General features: G+C 41.7%; 1 protein-coding gene across 6 annotated transcripts in view; it reads left to right on the plus strand.

Moving 5' to 3' along the window:
• The first annotated feature begins 9204 nt into the window (after positions 1–9204).
• The window catches only part of sorbs2a (sorbin and SH3 domain containing 2a), a 92859-nt gene continuing 83066 nt past the window's right edge, over positions 9205–18997 (plus strand). For all 6 annotated transcript variants that reach the window (XM_060916710.1, XM_060916719.1, XM_060916715.1 and 3 more), the window contains exon 1: positions 9205–9596. The gene's annotated coding sequence lies outside the window, so the exon portion shown is untranslated. The remainder of the gene's footprint in view (positions 9597–18997) is intronic.

Here is an 18997-nt window from a genome sequence, read left to right on the forward strand (position 1 = left end):
ATTCCTGTTAATCCACTGAAAACTAAATGGAGACTTGTCACTATTCCTGCTGTACTGATGCACTGCAAAGCCTCAGACTCAATATTATATTATGATTGGTTTAAACTAAAGTGAATAAATTGTAATGGAAAATAAATAAAATTGAGTAGCTTCAGTAAATCATAAGTGGAAGTGTGTCTGTCAAGTCATTGAATGGTCAAAATATTATGAATGTTTATTTAAAAAAAAAACACATTTGGTGGCCTGTTCATGACCATATGGTACATCACCAATAACAGCAGATTAGGGTATTATTGATATACCATGTAAGGTAGTATGTGCTAGAAATGGGTAAACCACTATCTGTGAGTCTTCCAGCGGCCGGCGCGGCGCAGTGGGGGCGGCGTCCCACATTGTCCCTCAAAAACATACCCCTTGTCCCCCCTTGGGCTTATGAGCAGGTGGTCACCCTAGCATGCACCCATGGCCATACCTAGAACCCATGTTTCAGTTTTCTGAAAGGATTAAAGAGTCATTTCACTTTAAATGTTTGCTTTGTTTACCAAAAACAAACCACATCACGGCCTACACAAACTCGCTGTCTGACCTGCGGAAACATATCAAGGTATGTGAAATTTTTATTCCAAGAGAAAGCTTGCAATGAAGTTGTCTGTGCTTTCAGAGCTAGCGTTAACGTTGCAATAACTATGCAGTCTGGTTAGTCAAATGACTTTCTATGGATTTGCCCGCCAAGTTGCCGTAGCCTTGTCCACGGCTAACGTTTACACATAGCTAGTTAACTGTTAGTTAGCATGTAAAAACAGAGTTATGCTAACATGAATAACGTTAACTTATCTGAAGTCCTTTCAGTAATATGTTTTAGCATAATCCTGACAAATAAACAGAATGTAGAAATCTTTCTTTTCTAGTAACGTTAGCTACCCAATATGAGTTTGAGTTTGAAAAGCGTTTGCTAGCATGTCAGGTGGAGCTTCACTGACTAGCTAGCTTAACGTTAAACCACCATGATGTCACAGCATGCGTCCATTTTGTGAATTCACAAAATAATCCAGTCAGTTGCTTCAAAGGCATGAGGTGTGTCAATAATATAACAATGCGTTGACAGAAAATGTACTTTTAATACTTAAGTATTTTTAAAAGCAAGTACTTCAGTACTTTAACTTAAGTAAAAAATTGACTGGACAACTGACTGGGATGTATGGATGCTGTCAGTCCTCCACTTGCTTGCTCACTTGAGTTTGTTGATGGTGTAGTGGGCTCCCGGGGTGCCCTCATGCCTGTGTTACCTTCTGGCTCTCCCCTTTTAGTTATGCTGTCATAGTTAGTTTTGCCGGAGTCCCTGCTTGTACTCAGCGCAATATGTATACTGCTCCTACTTATTCAGGTGACATTGGGCATACCTAACAACCTGTGTTCCCCCCTCCCCCATCTGTCCCTCTGTGTTACATGTCAATCCTGAGATCGACATGCTGCTCCTCGGACCTGACTGATCCATCCTGATGCCCTGTGTCCGGCTGGAGTCTCATCACATCGCTCCTGTGGAGGACGGTCCCATATGGACAGTTAAAAGTCACACTTGGAAGACACTCTGGACACTTACAATAATGCTTTTATGGCTGAGGACTACAGTTGACTTGCTAACTTTAGGACTGCAGTTGTCATGAACAGTTTTGCACTCAAGTTTCCATCAATGAAGAGTTTATAACATCAGCGAAACTGACTTCATGTTAAAACTGTTAATGTTATCGTCATATTGTCTGTTGTTGCCCAAATGAGGATGGGTTCCCTTTTGAGTCTGGTTCCTCTCAAGGTTTCTTCCTCATGTCGTCTAAGGGAGTTTTTCCTTGCCACCGTCACCACAGGCGTGCTCATTGGGGATAGATTAGGGATAAAATTAGCTCATGTTTTAAGTCATTCAAATTCTGTAAAGCTGCTTTGCAACAATGTTTATTGTTAAAAGCGCTATACAAATGAACTTGACAACTTTCACTTGTATCAGAGTAACATTTGACCAGTGGGTTGCGGTTAAGATAAAGCAGTTGTTTTATCTGTAACCGTTTATCCTGTGCAGGGTCACAGGGGGCAAGCTGGAGCCTATCTCAGCTGACCATGGGTGAGAGGCAGGGTCCACCCTGGACAAGTCACCAGCTATCGCAGGGCTGACACATACACACACAAACAACCATTCACACTCACGGTCAATTTAGAGCCACCAATTAACTTAACCTGCATATCTTTGGACTATGGGAGGAAACCCACGCAGACACAGAAAGGCCCTCGTCAGCCACTGGGTTCGAACCCAGAACCTTCTTGCTGTGAGGCAATAGTGTTAACCACTACACCACCATCAGGGGCGTAACTAGGATTTTTCAAAGGGGGGTCACACACTGACTGGCAGCCTGAGTACATTATGTAACAAAAAATAATTACCATTGCTAGTTTTAGGTAGCTTAGAAACCGGCTCTTCCATTATTGCTGTTTCTTCCACGTTTTCTTGATGTTGTGTTCTAGAAACGGCACTAAAACTTACCTTCGAAGCCACAAAATGCAACTTTGATGGAAAAAAAAAGTATAATAAATTGCTTACCTCTCTTCATGTCGAAAGAAGGAGGAAAGTTTTGCTTGTTTTGACATGGCCAATTATTAACACAAGAGGAAATACTCGTAATTCGCAACTAAAAAGACTGCAGCTACACTGGCAGCTTGACCATGCTTTCTAGTGTGATCGTGTTGCACTTGCGCAGAACTGTGTCAGTCCTGCATGCCTTGGCTTGTGCACCTCAAGGTGCGCCTCGAGCTGCACGCGTGCCTAACAAGCTCCGGCGCACGCACCATTAACAAAGAACACCTGTCTTTAATCAATGAACTGCGTTTGGACTATTTAAGGACTGCGCCCATGCAAGGATGATGCGAAGTATTACGTCGTGTCTAGTGTGCCTTACTGAGCCTTGTTCCCTGTCCCTGGTCTTGTTGACCTCCTGGTTTTTCAACTCCTGTTTCTCATCCCTTGATCTTGTATAGTTTTGCCTCTTATATTCTGTCTGTACCTCGATTGACCTCCTGCCTGTTTCCTCGATTACCACTTTGCCTGCTGTTTCGGACTGTTTGCCTGTTGTGTGCGTTTCACGCACTTTATGCTCATGTCGCACTGTGTATTATTTAACATATCTGCATTTACATCCACCTCTACCGCACACACTCTGACAAACTGGGTTTTCGCACCCAAACCACAGGAAGTCCATACAATGTTATAAAAACCCTAATGAGGCTGAGGTGACAATCTAGTTATCGCATTATCTCTCACCGCTTTATCGTGTTCTACAGGGTCGCAGGCGAGCTGGAGCCTATCCCAGCTGACTACGGGCGAAAGGCGGGGTACACCCTGGACAAGTCGCCAGGTCATCACAGGGCTGACACATAGACACAAACAACCATTCACACTCACATTCACACCTACGGTCAATTTAGAGTCACCAGTTAACCTAACCTGCATGTCTTTGGACTGTGGGGGAAACCAGAGCATCCGGAGGAAACCCACGCGGACACGGGGAGAACATGCAAACTCCGCACAGAAGGCCTTTGCCAGCCACGGGGCTCGAAGCCGGACCTTCTTGCTGTGAGGAGACAGCGCTAACCACTACACCACCGTGCCACCCTGACAATCTAGTTTTTTTTAAAAATGCTAGAAAAATTACAGTGGGCCCTTTTCTAATATTCTTATGCGGCTATACGGGCGACACGGTGGTGTAGTGGTTAGCATGGTCACCTCACAGCAAGAAGGTTCCAGGTTCGAACCCAGTGGCCAGTGGGGGCCTTTCTGTGTGGAGTTTGCATGTTCTCCCCGTGTCTGCGTGGGTTTCCTCTGGGTGCTCCGGTTTCCCCCACAGTCCAAAGACATGCAGTTAGGTTGACGTGGGGCAGCCTTGGGCTGAGGTGCCCTTGAGCAAGGTACCTGACCCCTGACTGCTCCCCGGGCGCTGTGTGTGGCTGCCCACTGCTCTGGGTGTGTGTGTGTTCACTGCTTCAGATGGGTTTAATGCAGAGGATGAATTTCACTGTGCTTGAAGTGTGCATGTGACAAATAAAGGTTTCTTCTTCTACTGAAAAAATGTATGGTCTGACAAAGGGGGGTGGTCACGGGCACCCCAGGAACCCCCCCCCCAGCTACGCCCCTGACCATGGCGCCTGTAGTGGGATCTGTACTTTGACTTAAAGGAACAGTCCACCGTACTTCCATAATGAAATATGCTCTTATCTGAATTGAGACGAGCTGCTCCGTACCTCTCCGGGCTTTGCGCGACCTCCCAGTCAGTCAGACGCAGTCAGACGTGCTGTCACTCCTGTTAGCAATGTAGCTAGGCTCAGCATGGCCAATGGTATTTTTTGGGGCTGTAGTTAGATGCGACCAAACTCTTCCACGTTTTTCCTGTTTACATAGGTTTATATGACCAGTGATATGAAACAAGTTCAGTTACACAAATTGAAACGTAGCGATTTTCTATGCTATGGAAAGTCCGCACTATAATGACAGGCGTACTAACACCTTCTGCGCGCTTCGACAGTGCATTGATATCTGAGCTCAGATATCAATGCGCTGTCGAAGCGCGCAGAAGGTGTTAGTACGCCTGTCATTATAGTGCGGACTTTCCATAGCATAGAAAATCGCTACGTTTCAATTTGTGTAACTGAACTTGTTTCATATCACTGGTCATATAAACCTATGTAAACAGGAGAAACGTGGAAGAGTTTGGTCGCATCTAACTACAGCCCCAAAAAATACCATTGGCCATACTGAGCCTAGCTACATTGCTAACAGGAGTGACAGCGCGTCTGACTGCGTCTGACTGACTGGGAGGTCGCGCAAAGCTCGGAGAGGTACGGAGCAGCTCGTCTCAATTCAGATAAGAGCATATTTCATTATGGAAGTATGGTGGACTGTTCCTTTAAGTAATGAAGTTGGGTACTTTGTCCATGTGTGGTCAGGATGTTTTCCCACTTCACACCCAGTATTCCTGGGAGAGGCTCTGGATCCACAGCAGCCTCACCACGAACAGGGTAATAGCATGTAGGGCTGAGCAATATACAGTGGTGCTTGAAAGTTTGTGAACCCTTTAGAATTTTCTATATTTTTGCATAAATATGACCTAAAACATCATCAGATTTTCCCACAAGTTCTAAAAGTAGATAAAGAGAACCCAGTTAAACAAATGAGACAAAAATATTCTACTTGGTCATTTATTTATTGAGGAAAATTATCCAATATTACATATCTGTGAGTGGCAAAAGTATGTGAACCTTTGCTTTCAGTATTTGGTGTGACCCCCTTGTGCAGCAATGACTGCAACTAAATGTTTTCAGTAACTGTTGATCACTCCTGCACACCGGCTTGGAGGAATTTTAGCCCATTCCTCTGTACAGAACAGCTTCAACTCTGAGATGTTGGTGGGTTTCCTCACATGAACTGCTCGCTTCAGGTCCTTCCACAACATTTCGATTGGATTAAGGTCAGGACTTTGATTTGGCCATTCCAAAACATTAACTTTATTCTTTAACCATTCTTTGGTAGAACGACTTGTGTGCTTAGGGTCATTTTCTTGCTGCATGACCCACCTTCTATTGAGATTCAGTTCGTGGACAGATGTCCTGACATTTTGCTTTAAAATTCGCTGGTATAATTCAGAATTTATTGTTCCGTCAATGATGGCAAGCCATCCTGGCCCAGATGCAGCAAAACAGGCCCAAACCATGATACTACCACCACCATGTTTCACAGATGGGATAAGGTTCTTATGCTGGAATGCAGTGTTTTCCTTTCTCCAAACACAATGCTTCTCATTTAAACCAAAAAGTTCTATTTTGGTCTCATCTGTCCACAAAACATTTTTCCAATAGCCTTCTGGCTTGTCCATGTGATCTTTAGCAAACTGCAGATGAGCAGCAATGTTCTTTTTGGAGACCAGTGGCTTTCTCTTTGCAACCCTGCCATGCACACTTGTTGTTCAGTGTTCTCCTGATGGTGGACTCATGAACATTAACATTAGCCAATGTGAGAGAAGCCTTCAGTTGCTTAGAAGTTACTCTGGGGTCCTTTGTGAAGTCGCCGACTATTACACGCCTTGCTCTTGGACTAATCTTTGTTGGTTGACCACTCCTGGGGAGGGTAACAATGGTCTTGAATTTCCTCCATTTGTACACAGTCTGTCTGACTGTGGATTGGTGGAGTCCAAACTCTTTTGAGATGGTTCTGTAACCTTTTCCAGCCTGATGAGCATCAACAACGCTTTTTCTGAGGTCCTCAGAAATCTCCTTTGTTCGTGCCATGATACACTTCCACAAGCATGTGTTGTGAAGATCAGACTTTGATAGATCCCTGTTCTTTAAATAAAACAGGGTGCCCACTCACACCTGATTGTCATCCCATTGATTGCAAACACCTGACTCTGATTTCACCTTCAAATTAACTGCTAAACCTAGAGGTTCACATACTTTTGCCACTCACAGATATGGATCATTTTCCTCAATAAATAAATGACCAAGTATAATGTTTTTGTCTCATTTGTTTAACTGGGTTCTCTTTATCTACTTTTAGGACTTGTGTGGAAAATCTGATGATGTTTTAGGTCATATTTGTGCAGAAATATAGAACATTCTAAAGGGTTCGCAAACTTTCAAGCACCACTGTATCGTTTTACTATGTGATTATTATTGACTTTTTGCCACGATATGCAAAATTTAAAAAAAGCTTTAGATGAACAGCGGCGGCATGGTGGTGTAGTGGTTAGCGCTGTCGCCTCACAGCAAGAAGGTCCGGGTTCGAGCCCCGTGGCCGGCGAGGGCCTTTCTGTGCAGAGTTTGCATGTTCTCCCCGTGTCTGCGTGGGTTTCCTCCGGGTGCTCCGGTTTCCCCCACAGTCCAAAGACATGCAGGTTAGATTAACTGGTGACTCTAAATCAGGGGTCACCAAACTGCGGGCCAGATCTGGCCCGCCACCCCCCTTTGACCAGCCCCTCTGCCCCCCATCACTTGAACCGGCCCTATGAGGCAATCCCCAAAAGTGGTCATGGCCTATTTTTTTAAATTGCTTTTTGGCAAATAATAACATGTCTGCATCTTGTATTTTGTTGATTTTATCAATTCAAATTGATATTTAGTTATAAAATGAACTATTCATATTTTCCGAATTTTCGTCATATGCTCGCGATCAAGCAGTGACAGGCAGCGCATGCGCAGAGAACTGTCAGTGTTCAGGACAGCAAAATGGCTAGCGGTAAGCGAAAAGCTGACAGAGAGTGCAGAGTTTTTAAAGAACAGTGGACCACCGATTATTTTTTCGTTCAGTGTAAGGACCGTGCAGTTTATCTTGTATGTAAAGAAAGTGTGCCGGTTTTCAAAGAATATAATCTGCGTCGTCACTACGAAACCCGCCACAAAGAGTATGCTAGTTTGCGAGGGCACAACAAGAGAAGACAGGATTCAGAGGATGAAATGCGGACTGGCTGCACAACAGAATGTATTCCTTCGCCAAACCCAGATCAACCAGGCTGCTGTCCGAGCTAGCTATAAGGTAGCTCACCTACTAGCTACCCATGGAAAGCCATTTACTGATGGGGACTTTGTTAAAGTATGCATGCTTGCTGTGGCCGAGGAGGTGTGTCCCGACAAGAAGGATGCGCTCAATGCGGTGAGTCTCTCCGCACCTACTATGACCAGGTGAACCGAAGATTTGGGGGACAACGTGTATGACCAGCTGAATGAGAAAGCGTCAGAATTCGAGTTTTTTGCTTTGGCCATGGATGAGAGCAATGACGTGCAGGACACAGCACAACTGCTGTGATCTATTGCTCATATTATTATAATTTCACTGTTTTTTAAAATGTATTTATTTTATAGGCCTATTTATTTGACCTTTATTAAGTGCTGCATACAATTCATCTCATCTCATCTCATTATCTCTAGCCGCTTTATCCTTCTACAGGGTCGCAGGCAAGCTGGAGCCTATCCCAGCTGACTACGGGCGAAAGGCGGGGTACACCCTGGACAAGTCGCCAGGTCATCACAGGGCTGACACATAGACACAGACAACCATTCACACTCACATTCACACCTACGGTCAATTTAGAGTCACCAGTTAACCTAACCTGCATGTCTTTGGACTGTGGGGGAAACCGGAGCACCCGGAGGAAACCCACGCGGACACGGGGAGAACATGCAAACTCCGCACAGAAGGGCCCTCGCCGGCCCCGGGGCTCGAACCCAGGACCTTCTTGCTGTGAGGCGACAGCGCTAACCACTACGCCACCGTGCCGCCCCCTGCATACAATTATTATTTATATTATTAATAATATCAACAGGCCTACCTACAATTTATAATTTTCCACTCACCTTTGCCAGTGTCAATCACCTCAAATAGGCAGATGTTTCTTACCTTGACAGCTTTGATATTATTTTTATTAGAAAATAAATAAATGGAATATCAGTGGTATTTCAAATTAAAACAAAGTGTGAAGACTTGATTACTACTTTTGCAAACCACTAGTAAAGATAAACAAATATGTGCCAGGAATCAAGTGTTGATATAGTAGTATGGATATAGTAGCGGGGATGGCCGTGCCAGGCTAGTAATCTCTACTACACAATGAGGCCTGCTGGTGGTCATATTTGTCTGGGTCATAGCCTACAATTCTATGTGATATAGCTGACCCGACCCCGGCCCCCATCACAGTCAGGAACGACAATGTGGCCCCCAGAGAAAAAAGTTTGGTGACCCCTGCTCTAAATTGAGCGTAGGTGTGAATGTGAGTGTGAATGGTTGTCTGTGTCTATGTGTCAGCCCTGTGATGACCTGGCGACTTGTCCAGGGTGTACCCCGCCCGTAGTCAGCTGGGATAGGCTCCTGCGAGCCTGTAGAACAGGATAAAGCGGCTAGAGATAATGAGATGAACAGCCTTTCGCATCTTGTGATCAGTATCATCGCAATGCGGTCGGGTGATGGCTGGAGGAAACCTGCGCGAGACCGGTGCATTTATTAAATACTGACGCTACAGAGGTTCAGATTCGTCAGACACAAAGCGTGAGCCGCCCTTCTTTATGATGATTTAAAAAAAAAATCCCTCATCCCTCCCCCGCTCAACTTCACTTCACATATGAGGGAGGGCGCGCACGCCGGCATCTCGTCTCGTCTGACGCGTGCGAGACTCTCTCTCTCTCTCTCTCTCTCTGATAAAAGAGAGGCGTTTCCTCCTCGCGTGCAAAAAAAAAAAAAACAAAGAAGAGGACCGCGGTACTGCAAAGCCGACTCACACTCATTCGGCGCGAGCCGCCGCAGAACCGACAGGAAGGTTCACACTCACTCACTCGCGCGCGCTCACATCTGTCTCTGCGGCTGCATTTTTTTTTTAAAGAGCGCGAGAGCAGGTGCACAGCTGGACACGGATTTTTCCCCCCTAATTATTATTTATTTTAATTTTTTTTTTGCTTTCACTTTTTCATGGACTTTACACCTTTATAGATATCCATGTATGTGTGTATCGGGTCTAGTGGCCGCCGTTAGACTGGAAAACCCGAGGCCGTTCACTCTGCGGCGGAAATTACCGGAGGTAAGTCAGTCAGTCAGTCAGTCAGTGAGCAGCACTGTGGGGCTTCATCCCAAACCGCATTGTCTAGCAGTCTAGACAATGTTCTAGCAGTATGCGCTATGCTCTCGAGGAGCACTATGTAGCCTATAGGTGGGAGTGTGCGGATTGGAACGCGGCCACATGCAGTGATGGCCGGTTGTCATGGTAACCAGGAAAGCCTCGCTGTCATAGGCCATTTGCAGGAATTGGTCACGTGTCAATTTTCCCCATAGCAACAAGCCCGTGGTGGGCAAGCTAACTTGACATTCCTTGACAACCATAAGAGTTTGCCTGGCGATGCGATTTCTATAATAGCTGTTTTTACCTTTTCCACTGTCTTTTTTTTTTGACCCGAAATTTCGTCTGTACTTGGAAAACGTTTGTGGTTTTAACTTCTGTCGTAAGTTAAAGCGAATCATTGGCCGTAAAAGAGAGTTTTTTTGAACTCAACTTGGTCGCCGCCGAAAGAAATTCACGTGGCGGATTTCTGAGGTATGTTTATAACTTATAATTTCTCCTTTTCTACCTTTATCATTCGCTTAATGTGTGAAGATTCTTGAAAATAAATACAGATATATCTGTAGATGTGTTTTTAGCCGATAAGAAGCAGATTTATTCCCCGGTGATTCGCTTTGACTTACGACAGAAGTTAAAACCACAAACTTTTTCCAAGTACAGATGAAAATTCGGGTCAAAAAAGACAGTGGAAAAGGTAAAAACAGCTATTATAGAAATCGCATCGCCAGTCAAACTCTTATGGTTGTCAAGGAATGTCAAGTTAGCTTGCCCACCACGGGCTTGTTGCTATGGGGAAAATTGACACGTGACCACTTCCTGCAAATGGCCTATTGATTGACAGCTATAAATGCGCTCCGCTGTTTTCGCCAGCTGGATACGGCTCGATCCCAAAACACACACTGAACCCTAACTTGTCATAGTATGTCTAAATAGCAGGCTACGCCACTGTGTATCTTTGACGTTGATAATTTCTCGACATCATACTTGCTAAATTCGACACAGCAGCTGTTTTGTTTTATTACAAGGCCTCTTCCTGTCAGTTTATTTCCTCTTAACGGACATAATTAACTTTATACTAATTAGCTGCGGTTTAGCTGCTAGGTAGGCTGACACTAATTAGGCTACCATTTAGTGTGTGGTTTGAGACGCGACCCGTCCTGTCAGCGTTTTTACCTCTTTAATCCGCTGGAACCGAAACCCGAGACATGAAATTGTTGATAATTATCATACCCGGACAACAAACAAACAAACAAAATTGTTTTTAATCAATGCTATTTTATTCAATAACAACAAATAAATGAATAAATATCTCACTCCAGATTGGGAACTCGTCGTGAAGGCGATGTCTGCGCGTGCCATAGTGGACGTGTGTGTGTGTGCGCATGCGCGAATTCCGATGTGGTCGCGAGCTTAACCGCCAAGCCAGTTAGCATGTTAGCAACCAACAGAAAAAAAAAAAAAACTGAGCTAACAACGAATTAATGTGTAAAACTCGTTTAAATTATATATTTTAGTAAAATACTGTGCGAAAAGCAACACCATTCGATAAGTAGGGGTCTAAATTAAACGAAGTTGTTTTGAAAAAGTTTATTAAAAAAAAAAGGCCAAGGAAAAGCAGCATAGTTTTTCAATAACTGTCATAGCTGCTATAACACAATTAATCATAGTGTTTGGAATCTGCTAGAAAACAGCAGTGTGTTTTAAAAGAAACATAATGTACATATATATTATTTACCAGCTTAAGGTCGGTCCGTATCGTGAAATACCGTGACCTGGGCCTTGAAAATACTGACCAGAAGCCTCGTCAGTATTTTCAAGGCCGAGGTCACGGTATTTCACGATACGGACCGACCTTAAGCTGGTAAATAATATATATTTTTTTCTTTACCAAATTCTAACAGAAAATGAGAGCGCCCGAAAGGGAAACCATATTTAGAACAAACCTGCTACAAGCTCGTCAAAAACCTGTTTGACAAGCTACGTCAGCTCAGAATTTTCCAAAAATAAAACTCGCTTTCGCTGTGAACACTGTCGTTATCGCTATCCATGCTGTAAAATTAATGCTATTATACTGAGAAATGCGAAAATAAATGTTGACAAAAAATTGCTACCATGTTTGTTGTTGTTGCGAACGAACGAGTCACCAAAGGTCCGTAACCCGGGTCCGGATCGTAGGATTCCGGACCGCTTGCGAGCCAATCAGAGCGCATGATTTGATGGAAACCGGACCGCAAAAAAAAAAAAAAAATAGAGGTTATGACATTTTATTCTATCCATATTCATTGGATATGAGCAATTGTGCACTCTGATTAGCTACTCTACTAGATCGGCAGCTACAATTATCGACAGTCCGTAATTATCGACACCTTTTCAGATTTACCAATAAAAAACAATTTTACAATGGTGAGTTTGAGTTACAACAGTTATTATTGGTTAATTAATCAACCGGAAGACCCGCCTCGCCCTTTGATCTTGTTGTCTGATGACATTTTTTAGCACGATAAGCAATTTGAGGAAAACCCAGACGTTGTCACCGCAGGTAAACATGGTGGAAAGATCATGGATATGTTTTTTCTGATCAAATTCACCGATATTTCTTGATCTTCTTGTCGAAACCTACTTTGTTTCTTACTCTTTCATTCAACAGTCACTATTTTGTATCTAAACGCGCATTTGAGAATCATGTGAGGTGTCGATAATAGCCACTGGTGTCCACCGTTATCGACACCCTGTGGAATTAAGTGACATTTACAACTGTTATGGCTCGATCTTTGTGTAACGTTGTTGAAGTACTTTAAAAAAATAAAAGTGCTGTGATTTATAATATTTTTTTTTTCCTGATTCATAACAGAATGGAATGTTTGTAGAGTATTTGGAATCCGATTGCAGTAAATAGAATTAGACCAGAATTAAATTCCTAATATGCAAAAAATTACATGCTGAAAATATTCAGATTTTTCTATTCCATTCAAAAAATATTTTTTTTCAGTTTGGTTTCAATATCTACAACATATTACAATATCAGTCGACATTTTATATTTTGGTTCAAGGAATGACGTGACCTTTGACCTGGATTTTCATGCGGTTACAATGTCAATTGCCTGTTGACATTTATTGGTAAACGACAAAACTAAACATTAATACAAACAACAATGAATGATTAACAAAATGTGATCTACGAAAATACTTAGAAAGTGGAACAAAAAGATTTTCTGACAGGTTAAACATTGGTTCATTTGTTTACAAACATTAGAATTACTTCCTCATTTACATAAGCACCGATGTCGATATATTTATATAAAAGATATTTTGTACTACATATAAGTCTATGTAAAACAAATTTTAAATAAAAACTATGTTTTGTTAACTTAATAACACACACCGATTTATTATTAATTTTTTAAAATAAATAATCATCTGGATGTCAATAATTGTGGAACAGTGTCGATAACTGTGGACAAAGGTGTCGATAATCGTGTAACGCTGTCATGTGATCTAATACGCTAAGTAATCGGGAATCAACTCGTTTTTTTCCAGTGGAAGTTTGAGTAATTATTCATGCACAATTAACGTACTGAAAGTCTTTTCAACTTTTGCAATGGCCAAAAGATTGTTAAGGTATCGATAATTTTAGCCGCTGCTCTACTAGGATATCAGCTCATATACCATGAGTAGAGAAAAACAAAATGCCGGAGCGTGTTGCTGAACCAACCGAGGATGAAATAAAAACTCTACTCTAAAACAAAACCCCCAAAAATACAAAAAAGCAACAAAATATGGAATAAAAGTATTTGATGGTAAGAAGGTATCTTTTTTTTTTATTTTTCAATAATTATTATTACAGCATTTTTCACAAATTGCTACTGTCATTTCACCGGTTTGTTTACATTCTAAGCGGAAATTATTTTGTCAGACGTTTTGTACAAAGCTTTATTTATTAAATTTGCAAAAAATAAAAATGAAAATGCTCTGTTTCTCAAAATCCAGTGAATGTGGATAGAATAAAACAATTATTCCTCTCAATCTTGTTGTACATGGCTTAAAGTGCATATCCTGGACCAATTTCGTGGTTTTTTTTAATATGAAAGAATGTCCCTTTACACACTCATCCAGAAGGGTAATTTTGCACAAGGCCGTCTGTCTACAGCAGAAAAAAATAAAACAACAAAACGCGTCTGGAAAAATCCCAAAGGAGTCTGGAGCCAGATTCGTGACATTACCTGTGGAAGCGCGAGCAGGCTGCGCGAGCTTTGCACGGTTTCAGTGCACAGCCTGTGTAGACCAAGCGCTCCCATTTCTCTCTCATTGTCCGGTCTTTTGGGAAACGATGAGTACTAATCCCATCGAGATTGGTGTTGCTACACCCTCCTACGATACATCTGTTAACCATTTTAATAATTATGCAATAGCGTTGAAGAAATTTGCAGAAAACCACCAGGTCGTTTTCTCATAAACAAACCAGCGCTGATGTAGGATTCAGAGGGAGGCGTCCCGCACGCAACGTCATGAAAATCAATGTTTCCCGGGAAATCCAAATGCCAAGTTTTTTCAGAGGCGGACCAATTCGCCTCAAATGGCTTAATTTCAACTGAATTTTTCTGATATTGCGCAAGGTAAAAAAATTGCAGAGAATGCAGAATGTTACAGATATTTGACCAAAGTTTAATATAAAATAGGAGAATTGCATTGATCTTGCTCCTGAATTTACCCGTGATATGCACTTTAAAGCCAGCTTGGCGCTATGTGCCTCGTCAGCTATCAGCTCATGTATTACTCAATTTCATGGAATAATTATTAAATGTAAGGAATAAAACACTTGAGGAAATAATGTTTTAGGAAAATAATAATTGACGGGCTGGTGTGATGAAACAGAGTTGCTTTCCTCACCCTGAAGTTGATCATCTTCCTGTGATATCACATCCTGAAGTGTTTTGTTCCTCTTTGAGTGCAGCAAATTGCCAACGATTCCAATTTTATTTTCATTGGTTAAAGTATGACTCAGCATTTTTATTCTTCTGTAGTTGTGTTTAATGTTGTGGAACATCCACAGAAAAAAGTGTGTTCGTCTTGTCACTTGCGTAATGACAGCTAGGCCTATAAACAGTCATAGCACTGAAAGTAAGAGAGTGAAAACATGCACATGCTTTCATATCCTCTTACCTGTGTGTGTGTGTGTGTGTGTGCAGACAGCAGCCTCTTTCTGTGAAACTGCAGTGGTACATGGACGTAGAAACTCACTGTACATCTGTAACCGCTGTGTGTTTGTGTATATATGAGTGTGTGTGGGCTCCCGTAAGGAAATGAGGAATCCCTTGTGGCAGCAGCCTTTATCTAAAGGTCGCTATTCAGCTTTAGCGCATCATAACGGTTAAGGGCGGAGCTTATGTTATTCGATTAGCCAATAACAAACTAATTTCATGCAGAGGTGGACAAAGTACCCAACTTCATTATTTTAGTCAAAGTACAGATACCTCCGGTCAAATGTTACTTCGATACAAGTGAAAGTTGTACAGTCAAATTTTTACTTAAGTTAAAGTACTGAAGTACTTGCTTTTAAAAATACTTAAGTATTAAAAGTACATTTTCTGTCAAAGCATTGTTGTATTACAGCATGAACACATGCTGTGCCATCATGGTGGTTTACCGTTAAGCTAGCTAGTCAGTGAAGCTCCACCTGACATGCTAGCAAACTCTTTTCAAACTCACTCATATTGGGTAGCTAGCGTTACTAGAAAAGAAAGATTTCTACATTCTGTTTATTTGGCAAGATTATGCTAAAACATATTTCTGAAAGCACTTCAGATAAGTTAACGTTATTCATGTTAGCGTAACTCTGTTTTTATACGCTAACTAACAGTGTCCAAGTTAACTAGCTATGTGTAAACGTTAGCCGTGGACAAGACTACGGCAACTTGGTGGGCAAATTCATAGAAAGTCATTTGACTAACCAGACTGCATAGCTATTGCAACATTATCGCTAGCTCTAAAAGCACAGACAACTTCACTGCAAGCTTTTTCTTGGAATAAAACGTTTATATACGTCAATATGCTTCCGCAGGTCAGATGGCGAGTTTTTGTAGGCTGTGATGTAGTTCGTTTTCGGCAAACAAAGCAAACATTTAAAATGAAACGAATCTTTAATCCTTTCAGAAAACTGAAACATGGGTTCTCGGTGTGGCCATGGGTGCGTGCATTCCCCAGAAGAACCGCCTCCTTCCATTCTGCCATCAACTGATCGTGTTAAATAATGCTGAGAAATTATTGAACTTGATTTTATACAGTCTATAGATGTGACGTGACCCTAGTGATTACTGATAGGCTGTCTCAGTGTCACCTGCGAAAAAACCATCACATTTTAGAAAAGAAAAGAAAAAAACATCCACTTTCAAAGTTGCTTCATAGTAACGAGGACCTTGATAGAAATGTAGTGGAGTGAAAAGTACAATATTTGTCTTTCGAATGTAGTGAAGTTAAAGTCAGAAGTTTCCAAAAAAATAATACTCAAGTAAAGTACAGATACTCAAAAAGTGTGCTTAATTACAGTACTCAAGTAAGTGTACTTCGTTACTGTCCACCTCTGTTTTCATGATGTCGTTACTATATTCTAATTTAACATTACCTTTCTGTGGACCCTAGTTACTGTTATTATTCCAGGATAAAACATTTCCCGAAAGTGGGTTTGCGATATGAAATAGTTAATTTGACTAAAATTGTTACATATGTAATGTTAACTGCATTTCTACTGATATTGGGTACATTTTCAATAACACAGTAATATATCCTAGCTAATGTTAGCTGTTAGGTAAGTAGTTAGCTGGAGTTGTGTCAGTAGATGATTAGCCTAGTTGCAAGTAAACACACACACACACACACACACACATAGCCAGGAAAGTGCATCTATTCTGCAGATTTCTGTTTTTTTTCTCATTATATTTCTCTCTCTCTCTCTCTCTCTCTCTCTCTCTCTCTCTCTCATATCAGAACCCATGGACGTTTGTATGCAATGCTAAGTGTCTTTACAGCGCTAGTCATATGGAGTTTTGGAAATTTGCCAACGTATCTGAAGGAAATGTTGATAATTCTTAAAGAGTCGTCTCAATTCCATTTTCATTGTGTCTTTACATTGTTTAAATAAAAGACCTCACAGCTATAACAGGTTAGCTAGCTGAAATGCTAACCTTAGTCATTTGTTAGCTAAAGGTCTAGGTTGCCTAGCAACAGTTTTCTCATGACTTTAACCACTTGTACTGGTTCATGAAGGCACTGTCCTGGATCTTGTTTCCTCGTAGTATCGCCATATGTTCTGCATATTTGTTATTAGGGTTGTGTGTGTGTGTGTATTTATGTGAACATGACTTTTAATAACCTGTCACTTCTCAAGCCAGGAACACTTAGCTCATATTCACCCTCATAATGGATTGGGTGTTGAGACGAGCCTGGAGTGACCATGTCGACACGTTCCCTGCATGTGTGCGCGCGCGCGCGCGCGTGTGTGTGTGTGTGTGTGTGTGTGTGTGTGTTGCAAAAAATAACCCTGAAGCACTTCAGTGATGAGAAGCCTAAGCTACTGTTAAGCCTTATTTGGTTAATTGTTATTCCCTTTTGAGCTCACATACACTGTATACTGTGGTAACAAATCTGATCAAAAGAGTTCTACTAGGCATGCACAACATGAGGAAACTCAATAATGTATGATAACCCTGTTCAATATCGAAAACAGTTAATAACTATAAATTTAACATGGCAATTACTGTAATGTATCATTATCAATCATAAAAGGCCCTTGACTCCACCCACCAAGGTGCCGATCTTGAACTGTTTGCTGTAGTTAGTAGCAATAATAGACTTTAGTTTTTCGCGGTCCAAATCCTGCACTCTGATTGGCTGGCGAGCGGGTCCGTATCCTACGGTACGGACCCCAGTTACGGACCTCTGGCGACTCGCTCGTTCACAACAACAACAAACATAGTAGAATTTTTTGTCAACGTTTATCTTTTTTTATAAGATTTATTTATAAGAGGGCGGCACGGTGGTGTAGTGGTTAGCACTGTTGCCTCACAGCAAGAAGGTCCGGGTTCGAGCCCCGTGGCCGGCGAGGGCCTTTCTGTGCGGAGTTTGAATGTTCTCCCCGTGTCCGCGTGGGTTTCCTCTGGGTGCTCCGGTTTCCCCCACAGTCCAAAGACATGCAGGTTAGGTTAACTGGTGACTGTAAATTGACCATAGGTGTGAATGTGAGTGTGAATGGTTGTCTGTGTCTATGTGTCAGCCCTGTGATGACCTGGCGACTTGTCCAGGGTGTACCCCGCCTTTCGCCCGTAGTCAGCTGGGATAGGCTCCAGCTTGCCTGCGACCCTGTAGAACAGGATAAAGCAGCTAGAGATGATGAGATGAGATTTATTTATAAGATTATCAAAAATCTTATAAATTTTTGCCAGCATTTCTCAGGAGAATAGCATTAATTTTACAGCATGGATAGCAATAACGACAGTCTTCACAGCGAAAGCGAGTTTTACTACCCTGAGGAAGAAGAAATAAAAGAAAACATTTCAGGAGAAAGCTAAAAACCTGTAATTTGCTAACACCGAGCAAAAACATGGCTGAATCCTGAATGACTCCTATTTGTATAAATAGGGGACTACATAGGCGGCAAAATGGTTTTCCCTTTCGGGCGCTCTCGTTTTCTGTTAGAATTTGGTAAAGAAAAAAATAAATATATTATTTACCAGCTTAAGGTCGGTCCGTATGGTGAAATACCGTGACCTCAGCCTTGAATACTGACCTCGGCCCAGAGGGCCTCGCTCAGTACTTTCAAGACCTCGGTCACGGTATTTCACCATACGGACCTCCCAGCTGGTAAATAACATATGCGTATCATAGTGCATTTGGTTTTACATGTGTAACTCCTACAATCTAGAAGGTATTGAATTGTGATTTTTTTTTTCAAAATTAATTAAATTTAAAAAACAAAACTGAGTTTTTAAAAATCTATTTGCAGTAGTTGATAGGACTAAACATTGGTTTTATACGGCACAATGAATTTAAAAATGTATATCATTAATAATTATTCAGAAAACATATGCTATAAATATTAAGTAAATAATATTTACTACTGTACTCTTACAGCAATGCAATATATAGCGGATATTAAATGGCGGTGTGAAGATATGAAGTTTATCTTCGAGTGGCGAATGTGTATATTATATGGACACGTCCACAAAATATATACACGTTAATCAAAACAATTTTAATTTTGAACCGGTTTGCCATTTTGACAACGCGCGTCTAGTCAGCAGGAAAACACTGGGAGTGATGTCATTGGAGTGAAATATCGGGAATTATTATACATACAGGACACTTTTTCCATG

Source organism: Neoarius graeffei, chromosome 3, assembly GCF_027579695.1.
Source record: "Neoarius graeffei isolate fNeoGra1 chromosome 3, fNeoGra1.pri, whole genome shotgun sequence".
Classification (NCBI taxonomy): domain Eukaryota; kingdom Metazoa; phylum Chordata; class Actinopteri; order Siluriformes; family Ariidae; genus Neoarius; species Neoarius graeffei.